The sequence below is a fragment of the Hipposideros armiger genome, unplaced genomic scaffold (assembly GCF_001890085.2).
Source record: "Hipposideros armiger isolate ML-2016 unplaced genomic scaffold, ASM189008v1 scaffold_68, whole genome shotgun sequence".
In the NCBI taxonomy this organism is placed as follows: Eukaryota; Metazoa; Chordata; class Mammalia; order Chiroptera; family Hipposideridae; genus Hipposideros; species Hipposideros armiger.
In genome coordinates, this window is record NW_017731418.1 from 4,148,885 (window position 1) to 4,175,783 (window position 26,899).

Genomic DNA, 26,899 nt, shown 5'->3' on the forward strand with positions numbered 1-26,899 from the left:
GCACAGATGATTTTTTTCTCCTCTTTTCATGTTTCTTTTCCAAACAAAAGAGAAATGGAAGAGATCTTGGAGACTTTCGGGAGCAGGCAGGTGGCATGCATCCCATGGGAACTTCCTGCCACAGCCCAACCAGAGCAGAGGAGGGACCAACACCCTTCTCTCCATTGAATTTGAGGTGCACATATTCCCCCAGTCTGTGGAGCACCTAGAAGTTTGAGAGGAGCACCCCAATGCAGTAAAGAGTTTAGGTGAATGCTTGCTCCAAAGGACTCTAACTCCTCAGGAGGGCGACAGCAGTTGCAGCTGTGTGTGTGTGTGTGTGTGTGTGTGTGTGTGTGTGTGTGTGTGTCTGTGTGTGTGGTATGGGAAGCAATGATGACCAGAGGTGGCAGCTCTTGCGGGGAAAAGCCACATGACAAGCAGTGGTCCTATGCAGCTCTCTCCACCCCCATGTGGGCAATCATTTTATAAAGCTAAGGTTGTAGTGATCATGGGGAAGGCTGCACTTTGTGTATTTTTCAGAATAAAAATTTACCCTCTTAGAGAAAGGGTCTCAGGATCTTCTGAGAAGACTTCATTTTTATACAACTGATTTTCCAATAAATGATTATGAAAGTAATAAATGTTCATGTCAGGAAATCTGGGAAAAAAGTGTATGAAAGGCCAGAGGAGAAAATAAAATCACCCACAAGGAGACCTTTTTGAGAAAAAAGGAACCTCTTTGCTATTTCAATATAAACTCCTTTGCATTCAATTCAATTGGAAAAGCTTTCACTGTGCCCCAGAGACCTCTGTGCATATTGGAATAATACGGCCCTCTTCGAGGACCTGGTGATGGAGTAAGGGCTGTAATGATGCTCCTTATATGAAATCCTGTGCTACCTCCATGACTGTTGTAATGAGGTTCCCGCCTAATCACACTCATCATATTTGCCAAGCTACTGAGAGCTTTGGTGAGGAAAAGAAGCCTTTAAAACTCCTATAACAGGCTAAATAAAATGCAAAAACAGCCTTTTATCCTTCATTTCTAACATCAGACTCCAAATGACGGAATTGAGGAGCTAAGGAAAGACCACATCGCAGTAAACATCGAATGGCAAAGGTGCACTAGCTTGCCTTTTCATTTGAGTGACTTGGGGAGGAGGCCATTGCCAGAAAGATCGGATGCAGATTGGGGCAGACTATTAACCAGCTGGGTGTCTCCCACGTGTGGGTTGAAATCATCTTTACCAAATTGCCTGAGACAGGTTGTACAAAAGCTATCAGCTGCTGCTCGTTTTTGGCTTGCCACCGGTTTCTTCTAGTCATGTCTTATTATTGTCTTTGTGCATAAATGCTTCTGTACAGATGACTGCAGTTGTTCTTTGGGTAATATGTGCTCAAGAGGAACTTCTATTTTCAGGGGACAATGTGGGGTAGAAGGGCAGGAGGAGTGGCAACCGGGAGACTACCAATGAGTTTGGCAATGATGGGTACACATAAAGCAACCATGTTTGCAGACAATCCCAGGAAACCAGGCAGCACCTGCACCTTCCAGAATTTGTTTTACTGCCTCTGTCGTGGGATCTTTGCTCGGGGATGATGGTGCTAGAGGTGAGACAGGTGCCGTGCACATGTGTCTCCATGTGTACCCACGGCACCCACCCGCACACCCTACATCAAGCTTGAGCAGAGCAAGCAGAGAAGGGAAAAAAACACAACATAACAAAACAAAAATATTGCACACAGTCTTGAAGAAAATACACAAGCTAGAGAGAACTAGCAAGTGATTGTAATGATGGGTTTGGGGCCAGCTCTGTGTTTTAAATTACAATCTGAAAATAAATTCTCATCGGTTTAGAAAGAGCTCAGCAACGCCTTAGCTCAGATGCTGATTATCTTTCTTTTCTGCAGGCATTTTGGGAAAATAAGCAAGGAAATGAAATAAACCCCACTGTTTAGGACACTTCCTTTCATAAATGCCACCTTATCTTTAGGACATTGTCACCTACAACAGCTTGCTGGAAGGAGGGGGGTTTAAATATTTGCGTCCTTTACCCGCAGTTTACTGTAGCCATTTTGTTGTGTGAAGGTTGAAGGCCATGGCTTTAGAAGCCTACGGGCATGTTTCTCCTCTAACGGTTCCGGAGCACAAGGCCCCATGGCTGCCCATGTATCTTTTGGCCACTGGAGAAAGTAGTATCCAGTCCCGTGTTCTGTGGCCTTGGTTCTAATAGGGCCACCCATGGAACTCACGTGTCATCTTTGCATCCATTCCAGAATTAAGCCCTCCTGGTTTTTTAAGGATTTCTTCCCTCCCAGGTTCATTTGGGGTCATTGCCTTTGGACTATTTTGTGGTTTTGATTTTTTTCCCCCACAGCCCTGGACTTTGTCTCTCCCTTCCATCCCACGCTTTTCTAATCTGGGCCCTTTGGAATACACCTTTTTGTTTGGGTTCACCCCGGTGTTTGTTAGTGAGCAGTGAGAAGTTGGCAATCAGGGATGAGCAGTGCTCCAGGGTCAGAAGAGAAGAATTAGGCTGTAGTCGCTGGCATGCTGCATGCTTATCACCTGGCACAACGTCTTGCTGCTCAATGCCTTTTTTTTTTTTTGCTTATCTGTAAAATGGGGGTTATTGTCTTCATTGCAGGGGTGTTGTGAGGATGGTAATAAATTATTTAAAAAGCATGAAGGTAGACGTCCTCCATGCGCTTGAAGCAATGTATCTCTGTTTTGACTCACTTTGGTGTTAGAAAGAATATGCGTTTCTCTTAGAGATAGATCTGCACTACTAGGAATTGGGCTTTTAGATTCAGGTTTGAGCACAGTTTAAGTGGAGGCTGTCATTCACCACAAGACTCCATATAACGTCCTTGGATATATATTTCTGTGGGACCCTCCTATGATCTCCCATTATTTGAGCCTGGTAAGAAAAAAAGCTATGGACTGAGGGTACTTTTTATAGAGTGCACTTCAGACAACTCAAAATCAATAGTTTTCTTTGTTGAAGAAACAGGACAGTAAAGTATAAAGAATCATAGGGGTTGACTATTGCTTTTTGAGGCCAATGGTAAAACTTTATAGTATCCTCATAACATGAATGGTTGAGTACAAGTGAAATTGCATTTCATTATAGTTTATCATTGTCTGATGATGGATAGCTCTGCATTTTGTAGCACTTGACATTTAGTATATACCTAAATGTCAGGATATATAAGTATATACCTGGTCAAAGACCTGAATTCTTTGTTTCTCTATTCCTAGTGGCTTAGGATTTATAAGGCAGGCAGAGGACCTGAGGGTGAGAGTGATCAAGGGGTGTCAGACTATGTGAAGGCTACTGTGGAATTTTAGAGACCAAAGGATCCAGAAAAACAGTATTTGTAATGATAACCCCTTGCTTAGAATGTGCTTGACATAAAGGTGGGTAGGGGTAATACTAGTAATAATAATAGCAGTAATAATAACAATGATAATGATAATAATAATAACTAATATATATTCATGGAACACTTAAAACATACCAGGCTTTGAGCTTATCATTTTACATGCTTTATCTCATCTGAGCCTCATCTCACAAACTCCCTGCAAGTTAAGCACTATAATCCCCATTTTATTGGTAAGAAAGCTGAATCTGAGAGAAACTAACTAACTTGCCCAAAGTTGCCCAGTTAGTAGGGGAAAATCTTGTTTCAGTGGAATGGCAGAAGCCGACTAGGCACTTATCAAGCTAGTTTTGTATTTTCTTGTGCACGAACAAGTTTTTGTGCGTCCCAGCTTACCAAGCAATTAGCTGTGACCATGTGACTGAGTTCTAGCCAATAAAATGAGAGGGAAGTAGTGATGCTCAGCAGCCCTCACCATACTGGCTTATACAGCCGCCCATAACCTATCTTCCATGCTGCCTGGAATTAAAGACCCCTGACCTCAAGGGGATATCAGAGACACAAGACCAAAACAGCTTGGGACCTTGGATGACCACATGGTGGAGATCTGCCTGCCAAGGAGGAACACTTGCATCCTAAATTCAACTTTGCATAAATTATAAATAAACTTCTACCCTGTTAAGATATTGCAATGTTGGCGATTATTTTTTACAACTTTTAGCATTTAGCCTGACTTCCCAAATCAATATATACCCGGGAAAGATACCCTATTGAATAGTACATTGCTCTCTACAAAGAGGTTTACTTATGAGGAAAAGCTAAATCAACAGATATTATATCTTCAAAATGCATATGGTGACTCAAAATCCATGCTTTTGTTTGTCTGAGTTCAACAACATGCTTTACATCATACCTTTGGTCTTTTGTTCTTTTGTTCCATCCTTCTTCTCTCCCTCTTCTTTCCTTCCTTCTTATTACGTATCCATTGTGTTCCACTTACCATGCTATATGGGGATACCAAAAAGAAGAAAAATAAATAAATGCAGCCCCTGCCCTTAAGGAGCTCAGAGCTAAAGGGTGGGTCAGGGTACGTAAGTCTATAATTATGCTCCAATGTGGTGATGACCGAACACCTGTACGATGCCAGCAGAGATGAAGGGTGTCTGACCTGACCAGGGAGAGGCAGGGAAGGCTTAGAGAAGGTAGGGACTGAGATGGGGAGTTTCCTGGGATGTGGGACTTTCAGTGCTAAAACATAGAAATTTCCATGCAAATCTGGATGAGTTAGTCGCCCTAGGTGGAGGTAACGTCATTATCTATTCTCTAAGGAGAAGTAGGAGTTTGAGAAGAGCATTCTAGACTAAGGGCAGCATGAGCAAGAGCAAGGAGGAGAGAACTAGCATGAGAAGACCTGGGGGAACCGTGAGCGATGCAGCATTGCTGGAGGAGAAAGGGCAAGATGGCGCTGTGGAAAACGAGGCTGAAGAGTTAAGCCAGAGACAGACTGCGGAGGTCTGTGTAAACCCTATTAAGGAGCATGGAAGCGTCCTAAGCAGCTGAGCAAATGATGGCAAAGACTGAAGTCCACAAAATAAGTAAAGAAGCCCCTGTAGGAGTCAAACCTGAGTCAGGTAAAGAGGAGAGGCAGTTCTGAGTAGTCTTTAGAAGGCAAAATCTGTAGTGCTTGGTCATTGATGAAACAAAGGGACCGAGGGAGACAGCACATCCAGGATGACTTTCAGGGTGTGAGAAGGGGGATTTCCCAGTTACTAGACATTGCCCAGGCTTCCTTTCTGCAAGCCTGTGTGTTGTGCTGTGTGCCTAGTCTGGGGCCCTGAGGTCTGGCCACCTTCAAGGGAGAACAGCTCTCCCTTCATCTCTCAGCAGAGCTGCCTTTCCGCATCACCTCCATGCCTCACAGTGCTAGTGCTCAGTAATGCTGAGGTCACTCAATGAAGGGGCTAAGGAACTATTGGGTTGTCGGGAAAGTCATAACACATTTTTGCAACGAAAAACATAGAAAAAATATGTCATGACTTTTCCGACAACCCAATACTTTAGAAAGGCCAACAAGTGTTAAGTAAATGAAAATGAGCACAGGTAAAAGAGGAATTGGTCCTTAGAATAGAAATTCACTGAAAACCTGGCTTCAGAGAAGTGAAACTATTTAGGTTCTTGCTTTGGCCTCCCAAAGCCTCTACATGGTTCAAGGACACCCTGAGGACCTCTTCCCTTCAGACTGTTGCATTCCTAGTCCCTTACTATTGTAACATTTCTACCTGTTACACAGAAAATTTGCTCTTCTCAGCACCTCAAGTGTTTGCACATGGGGGCCCCAACTCTCACTGTCTTCAGATGGGACTGTTGGAGCACTCGCATCATCCCAGGCTTGAGACTTCTCATTTTACATACAGAATCTCCTTTGAGCTTCGTCTCACAGCCTCCCTATGGGTTCAGCATTATACACAGGCGATTAGAATCACAAACATTAATTTAATACTTAAAGCAGTTGCAGATTTTCCTTTGTCTGACTCTGAGCTATTTGAGGTTAGGAACTGTAGCTGTTATTTCCTTTCAGATTAGGCATAAGGCCTGGCCAAATTTAGGTGCCTCAGGAATGTTTGCAGGATCAGTGGATGGACTGGTTTTTCCAGGGAAAATAAGACTGAGGGCAGGAAGAGAATACAGCCTGGGTAGCCAGTTGCCAGACGTTATCTTAAACACTCCAGGGGTGGGAAACCAAAGGGTTGTGTTCCCAGGTTTGTGTACTTTTCAATATTTGTCCAAAGAGCTATTGCATCCATCGCATTTCTATGTAGATAAAATAGCATATTTGCACAGAAAAGTGTTTTAAGGCCTAGCTTACTACAGAAAAGACAAAAACAAAGCAAAACAACAACAAAAAAAACCCCAAAACCAACCAAACAAAAAAAGTTTCAAGTGCAAAGAAAACTGACTAAGAATGGCTGGCAGTCATGTGTCTCTTTAGATGATCAAATGATACCTGGGGCTGGAGTTGCTATTTGTTTCTGGTGGCTGTGGCAGCAGCACTGTCCTGACTCATTAGTCTATGTTCTGTAGATCTAGCTGGGACACAATGGGGACATGAATGGCAACCTGCTCCATGAGGTTAGGCAATCGATTACTTTATAAAAATTTATTGAGTGCCTATTATATTTATAGAAATTAAGTTAAGAGGGAATGAGAGAAAGAAGACAAATACAGTGTGGATACTGGCCTTGAGGAATACACCCTTTAGATGGGATTTTAAAGAATTCAATGCATGTATTTGCATAGCTATCTCTCTTAATGTGGTTTTTATTTTGCGATAAACTTTGATGGATAATTCACCTATTTTATGAATGTTTATTTTGCTATATTACTAAATTATATAATTGTGTTAATTCAAGTAACTTTTGAGCATATCAAATACAGATGAGGAAACTGATATATGGAGAAAATTGATGATTTATCCAGAAGTATGTGTTAGAGGCTAGAATTTCTTCTATTCAAATCTAAAATTTTCTCAAAGCTATGACTAATGTTGGGAGTAATGGGCGACCTTCTGGGTTCTGGTGATATGTTTGTAATCAAGCAGTATATATTATCATCACATCTGTTGTATTATTAATTCTTGCACAGTCTTAGAAATAAAACCAAAAAAATCTATTTTCATCAGTTTCAGCTTCTCTCTGACTTGAAAACAGAAGCACACATTTTAGTTTTCACAGACATTTGGAGGATATACCTTGCTTTGAAATACAAAGCATAACAGTAAAAAAAGAAACCTACACTTTCAGAACTGAAAAACAAAACAACCCATTAAACAAAAGCAGCCTGAGAGTAAGTCATTATGACTTTTGCCAATTGTAAATTCTTCCTTTAGATATATGTCATCTCAGTGGGAGTGATCTCATTTACTTATAACTAAATGCAACTATAACATTAGTTGTATCTTTTAAAGATGCAAGTTAATCAGCAAGACAAGTTTCAAATCAGAAATTTCTCTATATGTGTTTGGTGACTGTAAAAGGTAGAAATTACTAATCTGAGTTCAGTTTAGAGTGACTGAAACATGGGACCAGGGAGAAAATTGACAAAAGCAAATACTGCAGGTGAATTAGTTGAATATTTGCTTTAACAGGAAGATTTGCAGCCTTGGAATTAGTTGGTTTAAGAGGGAGCTTTGCAGCCCTTGGGATGAAAATCCCCTCCTTGCACTGGAAGATGGTAACAGAGTCATCCTCTAGTTGCTAGCAGTATAGGGATAGCACCGTTCCCCACATTCTCATTATCTCAAGCTTGGTTTCTCTCTTTCCAAAGGAGTAGCAGTCCATGAAAAAGTGGAAATGTGGCTAGTATAAACTCAACTGCTGTTTGTGTCTTTAAAAAACATCCTGTAGGCCTTAGTGGTTTGCACCAAGTATGCAGTTAGCAAGGCTTAACGTGGGCCAAGAGGACTTAAGACAGGATAAGCTGTGAGAGGAGCTGGAAACCTTAGACTTTTACAGCAAAAAGGGAGATGATGTCTAAAATGGCAGTGGGCCAAAGCTCTTCCTGTGGTATCAGCAAGACAGAATGGGGCTTTTGAGTTTACAGAGGTCATGGTCCACCATAATCGTAGGGTCATGACACCATGTAATTTTCCTTTATGGCTCTGTGCTTAATATTTGCCCCATTCTCCATCACTATGTCTGTGTTTTCTTAACCATCCCCTTTTCTCTCTAGCGTAACAGCCTCCTGGGATCTCAACCTCTCATTTTGCCTTTCTATAAATCTACCCTCATAGCTACCGGGGGTGATCATTCTAAAAATGTAGCCTTGAACATAGCACTTCCCTGTACAATATGCTTCAGTGTCAGGCTCCCTGGGCTGGTAAAGCAAATTCTTCACAAAATTGTCCCTACTTACTTTACTGGTCTCATCTTTTACCATTTTCTTTCTCTCACACATGCTCTGGCCATTCCAACGATGTTGGCATGTATCAACATTTTATCAACACTAGTCCTTACATTTGTCATTCTCTTCTTGTCCACCTAGAAAATTGCCCTTTTCTGGGAAGCTTTCCAAGCAGAGGTGAACACTTCTTCCCACAGCTCTCAAGCCTTATCACACTGAAACTTTCCAGGGTGGGGATGGCTTCTCAACAGGAAGTCCAAGACCTCCTCCACTGTGCTGACAAGCAATCCAGGGAGACACATCAGGAATGTCACACCACACCTCATGGGAGCCAGAGTTTTAACTGTTTCACTAATCATATGGAAAAATACATGCCCTAGCTCTAGTAAGTGCTGAGTAAGGCCTTTTATGATTATAATGGTAATTATTATCATTATAATGATGACAATCATCATTGCCATTTGCTTGCTATGGGCCAGGCTCTGTGCTAAATGTTTTTACATGGGCCATCGCCTTTAATCTTCACAATATCCTCATTATATGGGGTCCTCGGGAAAGTCATGATGCATTTTTGCATTGAAAAACAGAAAAAAATTGTCATGACTTTTCCGATGACCTGATATCATTGTTATTATTACTCCGATTTTATACATGATGAAAGTGGGGTTTAGGATGCTTATAGGACTTGTCCAAGGTTACATAGCTAGTAGGTAGGGAAAGTTGGAGTTGACTCTAGTTGTCCACCTGTCCTCTGAATATCGTGTCATAAAGCTTTGTATTTTGGCCCATCCATAGGAAGGGATGAAGGGGTGGTTTGAGTTCTGTACAAAGGTTAATATCTGTTTTCCTTGTTTAAATATATATGGACTATGCCTCTTTCAAACTTTTATCCCTTGCCAGCACCTACCATTGTCCCTAGCATACGTGAGTAAACGCTTGACTGGCCAACACGAACGTTCTGCCATTTTAGGGAAGGTGATGATTAGGGATATGCAGCACTGTTATCCTAAACATAAAAAGTTTTCTATCTTAGGACAAGAAACCTGAACAAAATGATGTAAAGTCTAGAGGCTGTACATTTAATTAATTAATTAATTAATTCAATCCTAATTTGATTTTTGTTTCATTTTTATTCTGAGACAAAAAGAATTAACATCCAAACAATCCTATTGTTTACAGGTATTCCCAATATCCACCATGAACTTCTAGAAAAAGATAAAGTTTATATAAGGCCTAAGACTTTGTTTTTAGTACTTTACTTAAAACTGCACCTAAATTTCCTGGAGTGACTCAATCAAAGAAATGTCATATTATGGTTCCATCTGCTTGGGCCTCGCTTGCTAACACAGAAGTCCAAGTTCACACCGTGGGCCTGACGCTAGGGGACAAAACGTCGTACACCAACATCTTAGAGATTTTCAGTGGCAGTAGCGTTCCTTTGAGGGAGTGGCTTGAGTGCTCTGTTCTATAATAGAACATATCACTCAGCAAGCTGCACTCTCTGATAATTTTTATAGCAAAACATAACACACTTTTCCAGCAAGGTCAGAAATGTCAATAAAAAGGTACAAATGAACTTGCCTGTGATTCTCAATTCTGAAAAGAGTCTGATCTCTTTAGTGCATTGATGCTGAGGCTTGAAAAACAAGTATGGTTTCCAAGGGATTCCTGAGGCCACCACAGACTTTTAACCAGGGCACCAGCCTGTGCAGCCAGGGCGTCCTTTGGGGGACGTTATAGTGCTTTGACATTGGCTCAGGGTACATGGCACATCAGGCAAGAGTGAGTTGCATGGCTGCCCCTGGTTGTACCTTTGGATTGGGTTTGACAGTGAAAAGTTTGGGGTAAAAAATACTTCACATGTTACTAATGGCCTATGTGAGTTTTCTACTGATGCATAACAAATTACCACAAATGAAGTGGCTTAAAACAATACTCACTTATTATCTTATAGTTCTGTAGGTCAGCAGTTGGGGTGGGTTTAGTGGGGTTCTTTGGTTAGAGTCCTATGAGGCTGACATCAAGATGTGGACCAAGCTGTGCTCTGATCTGTAGGATGTGGAAAGAATCCATGTCTAAGCTCATTGAGGCTGTTGGCAGAATCTGGTTCCGTCGGGTCCAGGACTGATTCTTGCTGGCTTTTGGGCAGGGGTCACCCTCAGCTCCTGGAGGCTGCTCTCAGATCTTTCCATGATTCCCCCTTCTTCTTCAAAAACATCAACTGCATGTTGAATCCTTCTCACCTTTGGAATCTCTCGGACTTTCCCTTCTTCCACCAGCAGAAAACAATTTTCTACTTTTAAAGATCTTGTGTGACTAGATTAGTCCCATCCCGATCGCTCTGCATTTTAAGGTCAACTGATTTGGGATTTCAATTACACCTGCAAAACCCCGGTATCGCAGTACCCAGACTAGTGTTTGAGTGAATAACTGGGTGCCAGGGAACTGCAGGGGCCATTTTAGAATTCCGTCTAACCAGAGGACCAATGTGAAACATTTGCTTTGCAAATGCCATTTAATTTAAACCTTTCAACAATCTATAGGCACACAAGTTAATTGCTTAACTCACTCACCCACTAAATGATGCAGCTGGCATTTGATCCCAGCCTATTCTGACTCTAACATCTGTGTGCTTCCATAGTTATCACTATATTAATAAGAACAACACTCTGTGTGCCAGGAGCTGCCACTTTTTATGTACTAACTCATTTAATCTTCAAAACAACCCTGTGAGTAGGTATAATTTTGGTATCATTTTGTGGGTGAAGAAGCCATGGAGGAGCCAGTCAGCCATTAACAAGGCTTGTATTAGTATAATTAAACCACTCTAGATAATCTCTACCTCTTTTGTAGCAGTGCAACAAGTAGAAATTCAAAGGGGACTCAAACATTTTACCAACACCCTCTCCAGGTGCTCATTAAGTTCCTGGTGTGGTTCCTTTTCTCTCCATCCTGTTTTCCTCACCTGAACAATAGATGTGACACCTTTTAAGACTTTTATTATGTTAAAGCAAAAACTGCACTGGACAAAGTTTAAGAGGCAAGGGAGACTTTATTCAAGACTATTGTATTAGGGAAGAGAGGCCAGAACTGGTTTTGAGCTCAAATCTGCTAAAATAAAGGGCTGGAGAATTTTGAAGAGCTAGGAGATGGGATTATAGGCCATCTGTGTTTGCTAATTGGCCTCACCTAAAAGAAGAGTAAACGTTCTCTCTTTTTTTTAAAAATTGTTTTTATTGTTAGTTTCAGGTGTACAGAACAATGCAATAGTTACCCTTTTCACCTTTTACACAGAAACAACCCCCCTCCCCATCTACTGCCCTCCCACCCTGGTATCATGCTTATCTATTACAATTCCATTGACTCCATTCCCACTCTCTACTCCATATCCCGTGACTATATGTATATATAATTATAGTTGACATACAATATTATTCAACATCAGCTTCAGAAATACAGTGCGGTGGTCAGTCCTCTACACCGACTATGAAGTCGTGTAAAGTTTCTCTTATCTTCCTGACAGGAGGTAGGTTTACAAGTTGGAGCAAGGTGCCTGCCAAAATTAGGCTCCCACCTTCCCACAGAAACTAAGAGATAGGGGTATTATCTTCCTCCATGATTGCATTTCCAATGACTGGCTCCCAGGTCCTTGAGAAAGACATTCTTGGGTTGTAAAATTAGCAAGAAGCTTTTCAAAAGATTTACATCCCAAAGGAGCAGAGAAAGAATTTACAATCAGAAGTTTTTCTAAAGTAAATGCTCTAAGAAAAGGGAGGTCAGATCCTAGAGTCGGGAAGAAATCTGTCTAAAGTTTAGTCAAGTGAGGGGAATGGTAAGGCCATCTTGGTCAACTGTGAAGACTAAATAGATCATGTATGCTACCATGTCTTCTAATCTGAAAAGTAGTCAACTGTCACTGCCTCAGAGAAACTCTCCTTGACCCTTTAAGTCTAGATTTTGAGCTCTTCCTGTGGTCCTACTCTCCTGATCCTTCCTCTCTCATGTGTAATATTATGTAAAGCTGCTAATAGCCTAAGTGCCCATCAATAGCACTATAAACAGATACATAAATAAATAGCATGTATATATACTACAAATAACAGTGTAAACAGGTTACGGTACCTCCATGTACACAACACTACAGCCATTAAGGATTACATTGAAGAAGAAATTTAATAACTTGGAAAATGTTCATAGTAGATTGTTATGTTAAATAAAGGCAAATTATAAATTTTTGTGAAAAATATAATCCCAAATTAAGTAACAAAACAAATAAACAAAACTCCTGGAAGGAGAAACACCAAAAATGACAGTATTTATCTGTGGGTGGTGGGGTTATGGATGATTTTTATTTTCTTTTTTGTGCTTTACCATGCTTTTGGATTTATATATTTGGAAAATATATTACTTCTGTCACCAGGCTAAAAAACACAATTTTACACAAAGAACTATGGACAAAAAAAAGCAGCAAAGGCATTTTTTATGACTCTCCAACTATAATTTAATGGAGGCAGGCACAGTGGTCTGTAATATTTCCTGAGGAGTTTCTTGTCTTTCTTTTGCTACATTCTTCTGGTGGTTCAAATCTGAACAGAGATCAACGTGACAACAAGGGTTTCATGCTTTCTGGTCCATGTTTTTTTTTCCACAGGCTGCCAGCCCTGTAGGAAAGAGAGTTTGAGGGAAGAATGTGTAACAGGCTTATGATGATCCTTTCTTGCTCTGGCCACATCTGTATCCTCAGCCTTGACTTTAATGTCATTAATTTGATCGATTAATTGATGGAAACATCCATTTCTACCCATTGCTCTATATGTACCTGTCTGAGAAGAGTTGTTGAGAAATGGCATGAGCTACATTGGTAGATGATGAGTTTGCCATCACAAGAGGTATTCAAGCAAAGTCTGAATGGCCACTTATTAGGAATGTGATGGAGAGACTTCCAGGCTCATGTAAGCCAGCTGGTTACTTTTGTGAGATTGGAGACCATCCCTCAATCTAGTTCAAGGATAAAGGGATTTAGCAGCAGGATTCCTCTCCTGTAATATCTGGATGGAATATAGGAAGCAGGGTGGTTGAACTGGGAAAGCCAATGAGAGCCAACGCAGCCACTCGTTCTCTCAAGAGTTGCAAGGTGCCTCTGTTCTCTGCTTTCTTCTACAGTTATATCTTACATGATCTTTTCTAACCCCAACACTAAGCCACAAAATCTCCCCTCCAGCAAACTACCAGAGACAGGGTTCCTAGGTAACAAGAGAGACAGTGACACAGACAGAGACAGGAACAGAGATTCTGAGATAGATTCAGCCATGTACCTGGTCAGGGCGAGAAAGGATTGACCATACTATGACAACAATTTAAAGTGATCAAAAATGTATTAATTGGTAAACATGTTTAACCCTCCCAAAAAGGACATACCTCTACATTTGGGAAATTTTCACATTAGTTTCTCTTTACCAGGATGTTCCTCATCACCTCTCTTTTTTTTTTTTTTCACCTCCTCTTTTTTGATTGGATGGTTTTACACTGCAGTGAAAACTGGAGAATTGTATTCTGGCACCGTGGAGATGATTAGAGAAGCATTCTGAAGTTGGGTCTCTGACTTGTTGTTTGAAATATACTATCTAGAATCTAAATGGCTTATCTGAATATTTCAGCTCCATTATTTTGATGATAGGCGTAAACTTTTTTTTTTATGATGTTAATCTGAAGTCATTTTTTCTATTTATTCAGTGGGCTGAGCCAGCTAACTAGGGAATCAAAGACATCTTTGAAAACATAGCAACCATTAATAAATATAGAAAACACTGGGAGTAAATTTCCTCTGCTTTGTGTTACAGCGAGGCCTCAAGTTATGGCCACCAGTTTATTCTATAATCTTTAATGATATCCAGCCTCCTTCCTTGGTCGTCTTTGCCTGGAGCAGCGAGCGTCTCCTTAATAATTAATGCCACGTTTTTCATTTCTATTTGCTTCATCACTAAATCAGCAGAGTTGTAATTCCTCTCCCCTTAATACATCTTCATTCCTGACCCCATACCTAGGGGCTCTGCAGGCTCGCCGGTTCGTTCCGTGGCCTCTCTGGTCTCCATGTGCTCTCTGGGGTCTCTGCCAATCTGCTCCCTGCTAATTGGTGCAGATGGGAGCAAGATATGCAGGGCATGCAGGGAGGAAGCAGATTCTCCTGGTAAGTAAGGGCCCTTGGGGAGCAAGGCACTTGGGGAAGCTGCTTTAACTCTGTCAGGCACAGTGAAAGAGCAATTTATGGAGTCCTGTTCCATGACATTTTTCTTGTCTTTCAAGGAGGTATCACCAAAGCCTCCACGGCTGTTGGCTCACTGTCTTGAGGCCTAAGCAAGCTCAGAATAATAATCATAAATATCACTTATTGACCCTGACTTAATGCTGAGCACTTTGCACATATTAATTCATTTTTCATCACAAGAAATCTCCGAGGACTGTATTATTATTTCTGCTTCGCAGATGAAGAAACTGAGCCTCAGAGACATTAAGTAATTATTTGCCAAGTGTTTTTGTCCATTCAGGCTGCTGTAACAAAGTACCACAGACTAGATGGCTGATAAACAACAGAAATTTATTTCTCACAGTTCTGGAAGTTGGGAAGTCCAAGATCAAGGTGCTGGCAGATTCAGTGTCTGGGGAGGGCCCGCTTCCTGGTTCAGAGATGGCTGTCTTCTTGTGTCCTCACATGGCAGAAGGGGCGAAGAAGTTCTCTGCAGTCTCATTTATAAGGGCGCTAATCCCATTCATGAGGGCTCCACCCTCATGATCTAACAAGCTCTGAGAGGCCCCCACCTCCAAACACCATCACACTGGCAGTTAGCTTTTAACATATAAATTTGGGGGTGGGGGGAGTACCAAGCTAGGGGATGGCTGAGCCAGGATGAGGCCCCAGGTCTATCTGGTTTCAAGGAAAGTGTTCCCAGGTACTTGCCCTTCTGACCCAAGTAGGTGGGGGTTCATCTTTAGATCCCTCATCCATCCCTTTGTGTGTCCTGTTTTCTCATTTCTGGCATCTCTTGTTTCCATCAAATTTCCAAGAACCTATGCTGATTCTTGGTCAATGGTTATCCTGGAAAGTCTCTGGGACACTGATCCCTATTAGAGTGGTTAAGATGATGACCCTTATGTGGACGGTACCCCTAACTGGAATGGCACACTTTTGAGAACCAAAAGCTAATGGCATAATTTTCCATCACCATTTCAGGAAGCAGGGGTAGTAGTTCTGGGTTGGAGCTTTGCTGGGGACTCTGTATTCCACTGGTAGTGTTATCTGTTTTGCTTCTATCCATGACTAGCATGTTGAAGGTACTTGGTAAACATTTATTGAATTGAATTCCAGTGAAATATCAAGTCTTAGAGACACTTCAACACTTTGGTATGAATGAAATCAAGTACATCATGGTAGATATTTGGACATTGGGCCTGCAGATCATCTGAACTCTGGCAAGTTCTGGAACTCCTAAGGTTTTGATTTGAGATCCAATCAGACCAGGCCCCAGAATCTGCTTCAAAAGGTCCAATCTGCTTTAATAACCTAGGGTCTCTGTTGGGTGTGTATATGGGGTTGGTGGGGACTTGGGGTGATGGGACAAGGGTACAAGAAAGTCTGGCAAAAAGGACATAGGACTCCGCATTAAAATTTTCTCATTCCTGCATCAATTCAACAAATATTTATTAGAGCCTTATGATGACCAGACACTGTTCTGGCATTTGAACTAGAGTAGCAAATCAAGCAGATAAGGTCACTACCTTTATGGAGTTTACATTCGAGTGTAGGAGGCAGGTCTTAGACAAATAAAATAACACAGTAGTTTTAGATACTATATGAAGTCTGACAATTAATTTTGCGAACATATTGCAATGATGCTCCTAACCATTTTTGAGATCAGAGGGATTATTCATTATGAATTTGCACCAACTGGACAAACAGTTAACCAAGTTTACTATTTGGAAGTGCTGAAAAGGCTGCGTGAAAAAGTTAGACGACCTGAAGTTTTCACCAACAATTCATGGCTCTTGCATCACGACAATGCACCAGCTCACACGGCACTGTCTGTGAGGGAGTTTTTAGCCAGTAAACAAATAACTGTATTGGAACACCCTCCCTACTCACCTGATCTGGCCCCCAATGACTTCTTTCTTTACCCGAAGATAAAGGAAATATTGAAAGGAAGACATTTTGATGACATTCAGGACATCAAGGAATGTGACAACAGCTCTGATGGCCATTCCAGAAAAAGAGTTCCAAAATTGCTTTGAAGGGTGGACCAGGCACTGGCGTCGGTGCATAGCTTCCCAAGGGGAGTCCTTCATAAATGACTGTAGTGATATTCAGCAATAAGGCATGGAGCACTTTTTCTAGGATGAGTTTGCAAACTGAATTGTCTAACCTCCTACATTTTATATGCCATCTTAGCCTTTACAACAATGTTACAGAGTAGCTACCTTTATTTTCCCCATTTCATAGATCAGGGAACTGAGGCACAGAGAGATTAGGAAAAGAAAAGGAGTCTAATATTTAGCAAACATTCACTACATACCAGAGTCTGCATGTGGTAAGTTTAAGATATGATTTTGTTTTATAACCATACTAATTGCCTGCTGGATCTCTTAAAGTCTCCATTGTACAGGTAGGGAGGCTGAGGCTCAGTGAGGTTATATGATTTGCTCAAAGGAATGCAAAGAAAGGGCAGAGCCAAGGTTTGCCCCCAGCTCTGTGCCGCTGCAAATGTCCCTCCTTTACCTACGCACCCATATAGCTGGCCATATTCTTTCTCCAGCAGTGAGGACTGTGGGCTCCTCTCCTACAGGTCTGATGTATTTTCAGTCACAATGCTGGGCTTTGCAAGCGTCGCGTGAGTTATGGGACTCCGCTGTCTAACTGTACCTATCAATATCACCAGTGAGGAAACGGTGCCCACCTCATAGATTTTTTTACGCAGATTGACTGGCATGATAGATCTAAAACGCCTCATCCATGGTTACGTAGGAGGTGCCTGGTAAACGGTCTTCCTTGTCAGTGTTGGAAAATTAGATTTCTGTCTTTTGTCTCTAAACATGAGCTCGGCGCTTTACATTGAATTAAATACAAAATTTATGCTTGATGGATAAATAAAGGAAGACATGTAAGAAGTAATAAGTTAACAGCTTGGAGCTTGGGGACCTGTATTGGGCTTCTGGCATCATTACCGTGGGACTTTTCAGAAGTCACTTACTATTTCTGGACTTGAGTTTCCTCCCTTGTCTCATGGGGGAGTTGTCCCCAATGATCTCTAAGACCCCTTCTAACTAAGGATTTCTAAATAATTTAAGCTGGAACCCACAACATCTGAGTGAATTGCCTGCCTCCCTGTTACTGCTTGGAGACCCTACGTGATGCTTTAGCTTTCTTGCTCTCTACGTGGGTTTCTTTGTGTGTCGTTTGAGTTTCACATTTTGGGCTTTAGAGTTAAGAGGGGATATTGTCTCTCCTCTCTTTTCATTTTCTTTTATGGGACTGGTTCTCAAGTGGGGCCAGTTTGGCCCCTCAGGGGACATTGGACAATGTCTATGGACATTTTCCGTTGTCACAAGTGGGGATGGGGTGCCACTGGCATCTGGTGAGTAGGCCAGGGACCCTGCTAAGCATTCTATGATGTACAGGACAGCCTCCCCCACCCCCATACAATAAGGAATTATCTCCCTCAAAAGGTCAACAGCATTGAGGATGAGAAGCTCCATTTTACATGGAGAATATATTTTTAAGCCATGAAACTCTCCCAACCCTGGGCTTGAGGGCACTGCTTCCTGTCCTCTGCCCTGGTAGCAGGTTGCTCACAAGCGGAAGTCTGAGCTTAGTGATTAAAAGCGCACATAAAAATTCCCTGGTGTTTCAGAGGATTCAAAGGCACAATGAGGGAGCCTATTATAGTACATCAGGCTGCTGTACAGAGTACACACATTATCTACCTGAATGAAGGATTTCTGAATAGATTAGGGCTGTGGCCTCCACAGGGGAATGTTTTAACTGGGGGCATGTGGATTTTAGCTGCATGAATAATACCAACATTAATGGGAATCGTTATGCTGCCCTGCACTGGAAATTTACCCCTGAATGGGTAGCAATATCCCACAGACCGAGGCCATTGAAAATGCGTTTCACTGGAAGGGTATGTGGAGAAGGATTGCCTGGGAAGCAGTGTTGGTTGGCAGCTCATGAATGGCTTCGGGCTGCATGGCCTGTGTACAGACAGAGGAGGGCAAATAGGGCACTGTTATCTGACAACTGGTGTGAATCTGGGTGACACTGGGGTGGGTCAGTGGTCTCTGGTGCACCCCTGTCCTCTTTCAGAGAGTTTCCTGTTAATGACATAGGGCTCTCGTCATTTTCCCAGGATCACAGTCTTTCTGCCATCCTCACCAGCAAAGTGGGTTAATAAATTCATTCTCTCTAGGATGTCAAGGACTCTGGTATTAACCTGTGCAGGATAATTTGTGATTTAAGGGCTGTGATCAGCGAGGCACTAAGACATAGTGTTTGTTTTTCTGGAGGGTCTGTAAGGGTGCTTCCAAGGATATCACCTGCCTCTGTATGTCACTTAAACCCTCCGATCTTGGTTTAAGCTGCTGTCATGTCATTTGTTGCACATCACAGTTTCAGGAAACTCACTATTGTTACAAAACAAAATTCAATCGAGTTGATTTGAAGACCTAAATTGGTTTTAATAAGTGATTCATGGGTCAGGCAGCAACCTATGTAGCAAGTAGAAAGGAGCTCTGAGGGGTTGTACAAAATGGAAGGCTTTTAGAGGAAGAAGGGTGTGGCAGCGGAGTTATTAGTAAAAGAAAAGAAAGGGTTATTTAGAACAGGACATCTATTTTTGGGTGGAAGGGAAGGCAAGGGTTTTATCAGGCAAATTGCCTGTTCTTTCTTTGGGGGGTGGAGAGAGCCCTTGTGATAGATTACCTTACTGGTGCTTGACCAGAAAATTCCAGACCAGTTGATTAAGGTTATATTTTGGGGAGAGGTTGAAACTGCAATTAAGTCAGATATTAAATCTAGGTTCGGTATCACGGGCTTTGAGCATGAGTGACACTGTTTGGGGCCTGTGGTTCTTGTGAACACCAGATGAAGCAGTGGAGATGCCGTGTCAGAAGTGGAGGTGGGGAATCCAGGAGTCAGGCCCCTGGTTCCCTCCCTGACACCGCACCACAGCGTCATGAGGCTCCTCTCTGGAATCATTCAGGCTCCATGGAGCAGTCAGGGGTCCTGAGGCCTTTCCTCATCCTGGCCCACATAAAAAGAGCTACTGTTAGGAATCCAGAGAACACTGCTCTAGGCTAGAGGCAAAGGCCCAGGCCCTCTGAGGGTGAGCAGATCAGTAGTTGTGCATGCTCTGGCCTAGGAAACTGTGCCAGGGAGTCTAGCGTGAAAATCATTGCCCTAGGGTGACCTTGACAAAGCCTGAGGACTGAATGGAGCAGAGGATTTCAGCCACCACATTAACAGGCACCATACTAGAGCCAATGGGATTGTATTCATTCTTTAATGCCTTAAGTCAGGATTCACAGAGCACCTGCTATGTGCCAGCTACTCCTCTAGCAATTGGGAAGTAGGGGTTAACAAATCCCTGCCCTAATTTATCCAAAGATATCTAAAATATTAATTTGAAAAGATATATGTATGTTCACTGCAGCATTATTTACAATAGCCAAGATATGGAAACAACATAAGTGTCCATCAATAGATGTTTTGATAAAGAAGATGTGGTACATATATACAATGAAATACTACTAGGCCATAAGAAGTATGAGATCTTACCATTTGTGACAACATGGATGGGCCAAGAGGGTATTATGCTAAGTGAAATAAGTCAGAATGAGAAAAACACATACCATGTGATCTTGCTTATATGTGGAATCTAAAGAACAAAATAACTGTACAAACAAAACAGAAATAGACTCATAGATACAGAGAACAAGCTGATGAGTACTAGATGGGAGGGGAACTGGGAGTCAAGGTGAGAAAGGTGAGGGGATTAAGAAGCACAAATTGGGGCCAGCCGAGTGCACATTGGCACGTTGGTTAAGAGTTGGCTTGGGACACCAGCTCTGAGCAGCAGGGCGCTGGTTAGGATCCCACATTAGGGTCAGTGATGCTGCGCCCTCTACAGCTAAGATGGTGAACAACAGCTCGACCTGGAGCTGGGCTGCCATGAGTCACCGGCGACGGTGTAGGCTGCAGTGGGGCTGGCCGGCAGCTGGCATGAGCTTTTGTGAGCTGCCGTGAGTGGCCAGCCAATGGACAGCAAGCGACTGCCTCACCCCGGAAGAGCGCAATAATAATACCAACATGGGCCAGTGAAGCAATGGCCTCCACAACTAGACTGAAGAACAAATGGACAGCAACTTGTCTGTTCCCCTTCCCTGATTCCCCAATTAAAAAAAAAAAGTATTGGTACTTACAAAATAGTCAGGGTGATATAAAGTACAACATAGGGAATCTAGTCAACAATATTGTAAAAACTATGTATCGTGTCAGATGGGTACTAGACTTTTCAGGGGAATCACTTCATAAATTATAGAAATATCTAACCACTGCTCTCTACACCTGAATATAATATAAAATAATATTGAATGTCAACTGTAATTGAAAAATAAAAACTTAAAAATCCAAAAAAAAAAATTAAAGTTCTTTAAAAAAACAAACAAACCAAAAAATAAATCCCTCCCTGCGAGGAATTTATATTCCATTGGGATGAGGGTGGGGAACAAGTAAACCACAAATAAATAAATACCATATATAATCAGTGGGCTTCATAAAGTTATGCAGGATGAGGGACTAGCTTGTGTGTGTGTGTGTGTGTGTGTGTGTGTGTGTGTGTGTGTGTCTCAGGGGAAATGCCTCTAAAGAAGATGGAGTTAACCATGTGAAGTGCTGGCAGAAGAGAGCTCCAGACACACAGCATGGGAGGCGGGGAGGATAAGGTCCTGAGAATACGTCAGCATGCTCAAGAAACAGAAAGAACCCCCATTTGTGTCTTTGAAAGTGTTTAATCATCTTTGCTAATTTGCAGCCATTTTTGAGAATTTTGCTAGTTTTTGTATTGGATCCTTACCTCAAGTCTGTGAGGCTTGTTGTAATCTATCATTCACTGTTTTTACACACCTTAAAATGAGGTTTGGGGGAGGGGAATGACTCTGGCCATTTCATGATGCTTGGGAGTGTGGAAACAGCCAGGCTAACCACAAAATTTGCTGCAATTTTGTTAACTCATCTTTACCTAGAAGCCAAAGCTACATGGAAATTTACAGACAGATACATTTTTGGTACTTATTTTGAGTTCTATCAGGAACCCTTATGTGGTAGGTACTATCACAATTCCCAGTTTATAGATGAGGAAACTGAGACATATAAAAACCTAAGTCACTGGACAGAATGGCAAATGGCAGAGGCAGAGTTTGAAGCCAGGCAGACTAACTGCTAAGCCCAGCTTCTGAAGATGACCAGGGTCTCCATGCCAGTGTGTTCAGGGTGTTTAAGGGGGGGTAGGTGATACAGCCTTTCCTTACTTGAATGTCAAGGACTTCGCTGCAGGAACGGGGGGTGGGGGTGAGGGTCCTCCTTAAGACTGTCACAGATCTGTCAATCTGTCAAAGTCTCCAGGAGACTTCTTAGTGCTTTTTTTGTATTTAAACACAAGACCCAGTGTCTATTTTCATTGTGGGGCAGGCTTTTCTGCTAGTAGGTAGGGAAGTCCCAAGCGTCACTACTTGGAATATCACTCAAGACTCTCTCTGTCCATTAAGTCTATTTATTGAGATGTGAGATCAGTAGAGAATAAGAAGACTTGAACTTCAAAACATAGGACCCCTCCAACCTCCTTTGAGTGGGACCCACTAAGCCCTTTGTACAAATAAGGAGCATTTTCTAAATGCGGATGACATTCTGCGATGACCTTTCCTCATTGCTCCTTCGTGTGTCATGACAGTGACACATTCCAGCCTTGTGATACCTAGCCTCCAGTTCAGAAAAGCTGCAGATTCCCCAGGACTTGGTGTGCTGTGGCATCAAGAAAGAAACTTCTCTCCCCCTCCTTAACCCCTCCTTTGTTGTGGGTGATCAGAGCTGGAGCTCAGACGAAACTTCCTGGATCTCTTGTGGTTAAATTCTATGCAAGGGCCCCAGGGGGTGGCTTTGAAGAAATACACCATTATAGCAATATCAATATCAAAACACACAGTATTACATGAGAAGGATTCACTTCTACTTGGGATAATCAGAGTACTTTTGCAGAAGAGACAGCATGTGAACAAGTCAATTAACAATTCAACTTTGCAAACTGCAACTCTAGAGGAGACATTAGGCCACTGTCTCTTCCTGGATAGCTGCCACCAGGTGATGGCAATGCTGTGATATGCTTTGGGTACCACTGAGTAGTTCTTATCAAAACATAGTGACAATCTGAGGTTGGTCTGGAAAGGCCTCTCTGAGAAGTTGGTTTTTAAATTGAGGCCTAAGAGATGAGTATGATCCAGCCATGCAACAGAGGAAAGGAAGAGCATTCCAGAGTGACTGAGTTGTGCAGAGGCCCTGAGGCAGGAAAGAACTTGGCATCCAACGTTGCTGGAATATATTCAGAAAGAATAGCTGTATGAGATGACTCTGGAGAGATGGGCAGGGACCACATCACTTAGAAAGGAAGTTAGGAAGCTAATGCAGCAACATAAGCAGGAGATTATGGTGGTGGCAGAATATTGGGGGTGGGGCGTTGTGAATGATGGTTTTGAGATATATAAATGGACTCAAGCATTTCCTGATGGGTATAATGTGGGACTTGAGGGAAACAGGAATGGAGGATGACTCCTAGCAATCTGGCCTAAGTTACTGGTTGGAAAGTAGTGCCATTTACTGAAATGGAGAAAATTGCAAGTAAAGAGGTTTGAGAGGAAACTAAGAATTCAGGTTTTTTACCTATTAAACCTTGAGATGTCTATGAGACAACCAAATACAGTTGGATCTCAGAACTGGCTTAAAAAGAGGAAAGCTGACAATTGGGAAGAAAATTAATAGCTCAAGTTCAGATTGACAATTTTTGAGCTTGGCACTGGAGATAGAAAAAGATGGTCCAAGAGCTTACTCTGGTTCCAGAAAAACATATTAAATAGGTCTCAGTGTGAACATATGAATGAAAGAAGAAAACTTCTTCTTGCCTCAGTTGTTGCTCTCCAGAATTCGAGTTTTATATATCCTTCATGTCAGAAGTGCTACTCTCAGGTAACCCTGGTCTCCAAAAGGTCTAATTGTCCAAAATGTGGCTCTATTGGTCAAGTGGAAAATGTCAGTTACAGATATAAACTTTCCATAAAAGTTGCAGAATCAAACAAATTATTTGGCATTACTGTATTTGGAAGCTGCTTAGATGCATTTTTTGGTCTTACAGCTACTGATTTGCACAGATACATTCAGGGTCCTAATGAAATTCCAGAAACACCGGGCAGTGATACAACTCAGAACCTACTAACTAAAGCGGTTGAAACTTGCTTTGTTGGACAGAGCTTCATTTTTGGAGTGACGCATTTTGAAAACCAACCTGGACAAGGTTCAGATTCCAGCAACTTCTTACAGCAGTGCCTAGGCTGCAGGAGAGAAGTTAAAGTGCTGGTAGCTTGCCAGAATGTTCTACCAGACCTGCGTGCTGCAGGCTTCACTGCCATTGACTATTTCCATCAGCTCTTGCAGCTTTCTGACTTCAGGAATCTTCATGGTGGCTCCCAGACACCTAATAGCCACTTACTTGCTTTAGAGCACTTGAGTAGTGATCTCAGCAGCATACGCTGCCCTGACAGCCGTTCTTGTTTTTTGAGTCCCACAGCAGAGATAATTTTTTAAGATTCTGGCAGCCATCACTGGAACTCACGTCCATTGTTTCACAACTAACCAATGATGATAATTTTTCAGCTTCCGAACAAAGCAGGGCCATTGCTACTCTTCATCAGAACAGAAAGTTCATCTCCTTTGCAGAGGTGACTGCTTCCAGCAGCTGCCATGAAGTCATTCAGGGTCCATGGAGCCTCGTTTCATATATGGATATAAAGAGTACAGCACCAGAGTTGGGTCAAGAGCTTGGCTTGCAAGCTAATCAGCCAAGTGTAGTTCACAGCAATCATCATGAAATTGGAGTTAATGGCTCTAATTTATTCCCTTTGAAAATGCAAAAGGCCCTTGAGCCAAGTAATACAAAATCCATCCGCAGTGCAGTGGAAAATAAAAACAGGTATTCCCAGTGTGAGCTAACACGTCACCAGCATCATGAGGTCAATACCCCTCCGAGCCTTGAGGAGAGACCTACATATTGTCCACCTTCATCACTCAGACTTGAAGAGGTAGCTGGTGGTTTCCAGGATCGTGACCCCGAGATGTGGGATGATCTGCCTGCCATTCTCTGAAAGCTTGAACAAGTTTCTGGCAGCTATTAAAAGTGAGATTACAGACAGATGTCAGTAGTAGGAAATGTCATCTGGTTAATGACATCGATAAATTATATACAGACTACAGTGGGTTATCTATGATTCTCCAGAGAACCACCAGAGCCTTGCATACACCACTGATAGCTTTAAGGTCATCACAAGAAACAGTCAAAGCAAACTCTGGCAAAGATGACTTCCTTTCCAACTATGAAGCAAATCCAACTCCTCGTGTTCAGAAGGAGTCACAACCAGGTAACACAGCAGAGGCTATCTCTATAAGTAGTCATAGGGATATTTCTGAATATTTTCTGCCAAGCGCTTATCTGTCAGCTCTATTGCCATCTTCAAAAGGTTTAGGAACAACAGCTACTCATGGGAAGTCTACCAGAATTCTACCACATCGGGCTGAAACATTACTTAAGCACAATACTTCAGAGAGTGACCATTCTTGTCTCAGTATCAAAGATTTTAATGGATGTGGAGGAAAATCGCTTTCAGAAATGAGTGATAAGCTGATAACCCTGTGTTCTTGGATGTATAATGATGTTTCTGATGTTTGCAACTTAGAATATAAACAATAAAAGGTGACCAGAGAACCAAGGTGACAGTCTTACAATTTGCAGGAAACTTATATATCCCTTAGAAGCTCTTTGCAGTAGTCTAAATGAAAGTGCAAATGCATTAAAAGAAATACCTTATAGACATACCGATAATTTCACACAGAACTATTCTCCTGGTCATGAAGTTAGCTACAATGCTTCTGCTGACCTCTTTGATGCCACTGCTAAAGAAACGGACGTTGCAACAGAAATTACCACAAAAATCATAGGATATTTTCTTACAATAAGGAAAGTCTTTGGTGAAAAATCATCTTCCAGAATCTTATTTTTCACTGAGATCACTTTCTGAAAGCTCCAGCCAGTCTTCACAAAAATTATCCTTGCAAAACATGTCTGCCTCTATGTATCCAAAAACATACTCTTCTCCACCTCATTTTCAATCAGATTTAGAAAATGATTTTGAAGATAGCCAAGATTTTGGAACATTGTTCCATGTTCACATTCAACTCCAGTTGCAGGATTCCACCAAACCAGAATTCATGGGATGAAAGGAGCTTTCAAGAAACTACCTGCCTTTTACTTAGATCTTCATGTTAACTATGAAAAAACCAAAGATTTCATCTGAAAATGAGGCATAGCAAGCCACCCTCAGCTATTCAAAAAATCTAAAAATACCCAGCCAAAAAACCAGAAGAAGTCCTATTATATCTGGTATTGCACAACCAGAGGTTTTCAAAAACTGTCCTGTTGCTGAGTGCCTTGAATATGACATTGATGAATGGGTCCCTCCTACTACAAAAAAAATATTTCTTTCGGATATGCTTGGATTGCAAACCATGGGTCTAAGGAAATGCCCTGCTGCCTGTACTCCTGCTCAAAAGGAGCTACCGAAAAAGAAACCGAAATATGTCAAACAAAGAATGGATAAACATTTAGGTAAGAAGGAGTTAAATTTAAAGAATATGCTTTCAGCAGTAGTTACAAAACAGGAAACTCCTAACTATCATAGTACAAGTTCAGGCTGGATTTCCAAAGAGTCAGCTTTGGGATTTGATTCTTGTTCAGAAGTCAAATGTTGCTTTCCATTTTCAGAAAATTGGCCACCTTCAGTGCCCGAGACTAAAAGCACTTGGTCTTCTGAACTGTTTTCATAAAATGTCACCTGATCCCAATGGCTGAACTTTTACAGGTAAGCCTGTGTGGAAACTTTTGCCTCCACTGGCATGGGAGGCATTTTGAACACTTCAAGAGGCACAAATAGAAAAGAAGCACTATTTTTTAAATGTTTGTAAAGCCATTGTTTTTCTCAGTGTTTTTATCCAGAATACTCTGATTCAGATAATTTGACACTTTAGTCTATATTGTTGACTGTACTTTAATAATATTGTTAATTTTCCTTGTTGAAAATATTTATTAAAAACACATGTACATTCAGAAATAAAGCATTTGCAGGCCGGCCGAGTGGCGCAGTGGTTAAGAGCTGGCTTGGGATGCCAGAGGGCCCCAGTTTGGATCCCACATATGAGGGCCAGTGACACTGCCCTCTACAGCTAAGATGCTGAACAATAGCTCAACCTGGAGCTGGGCTGCCGTGAGTTGCC

The 26,899-nt window shown here is 41.9% G+C and overlaps 1 long non-coding RNA gene and 1 pseudogene across 1 annotated transcript in view; both read left to right on the top strand.

The window, feature by feature from the left end:
* Window positions 1-26,899, top strand: part of LOC109382698 (uncharacterized) — a 187,259-nt gene that overhangs the window by 141,663 nt on the left and 18,697 nt on the right. The gene's annotated exons all lie outside the window — the stretch shown is intronic.
* LOC109382697 (DNA damage-induced apoptosis suppressor protein pseudogene) lies at window positions 23,453-26,452 on the top strand (annotated as a pseudogene).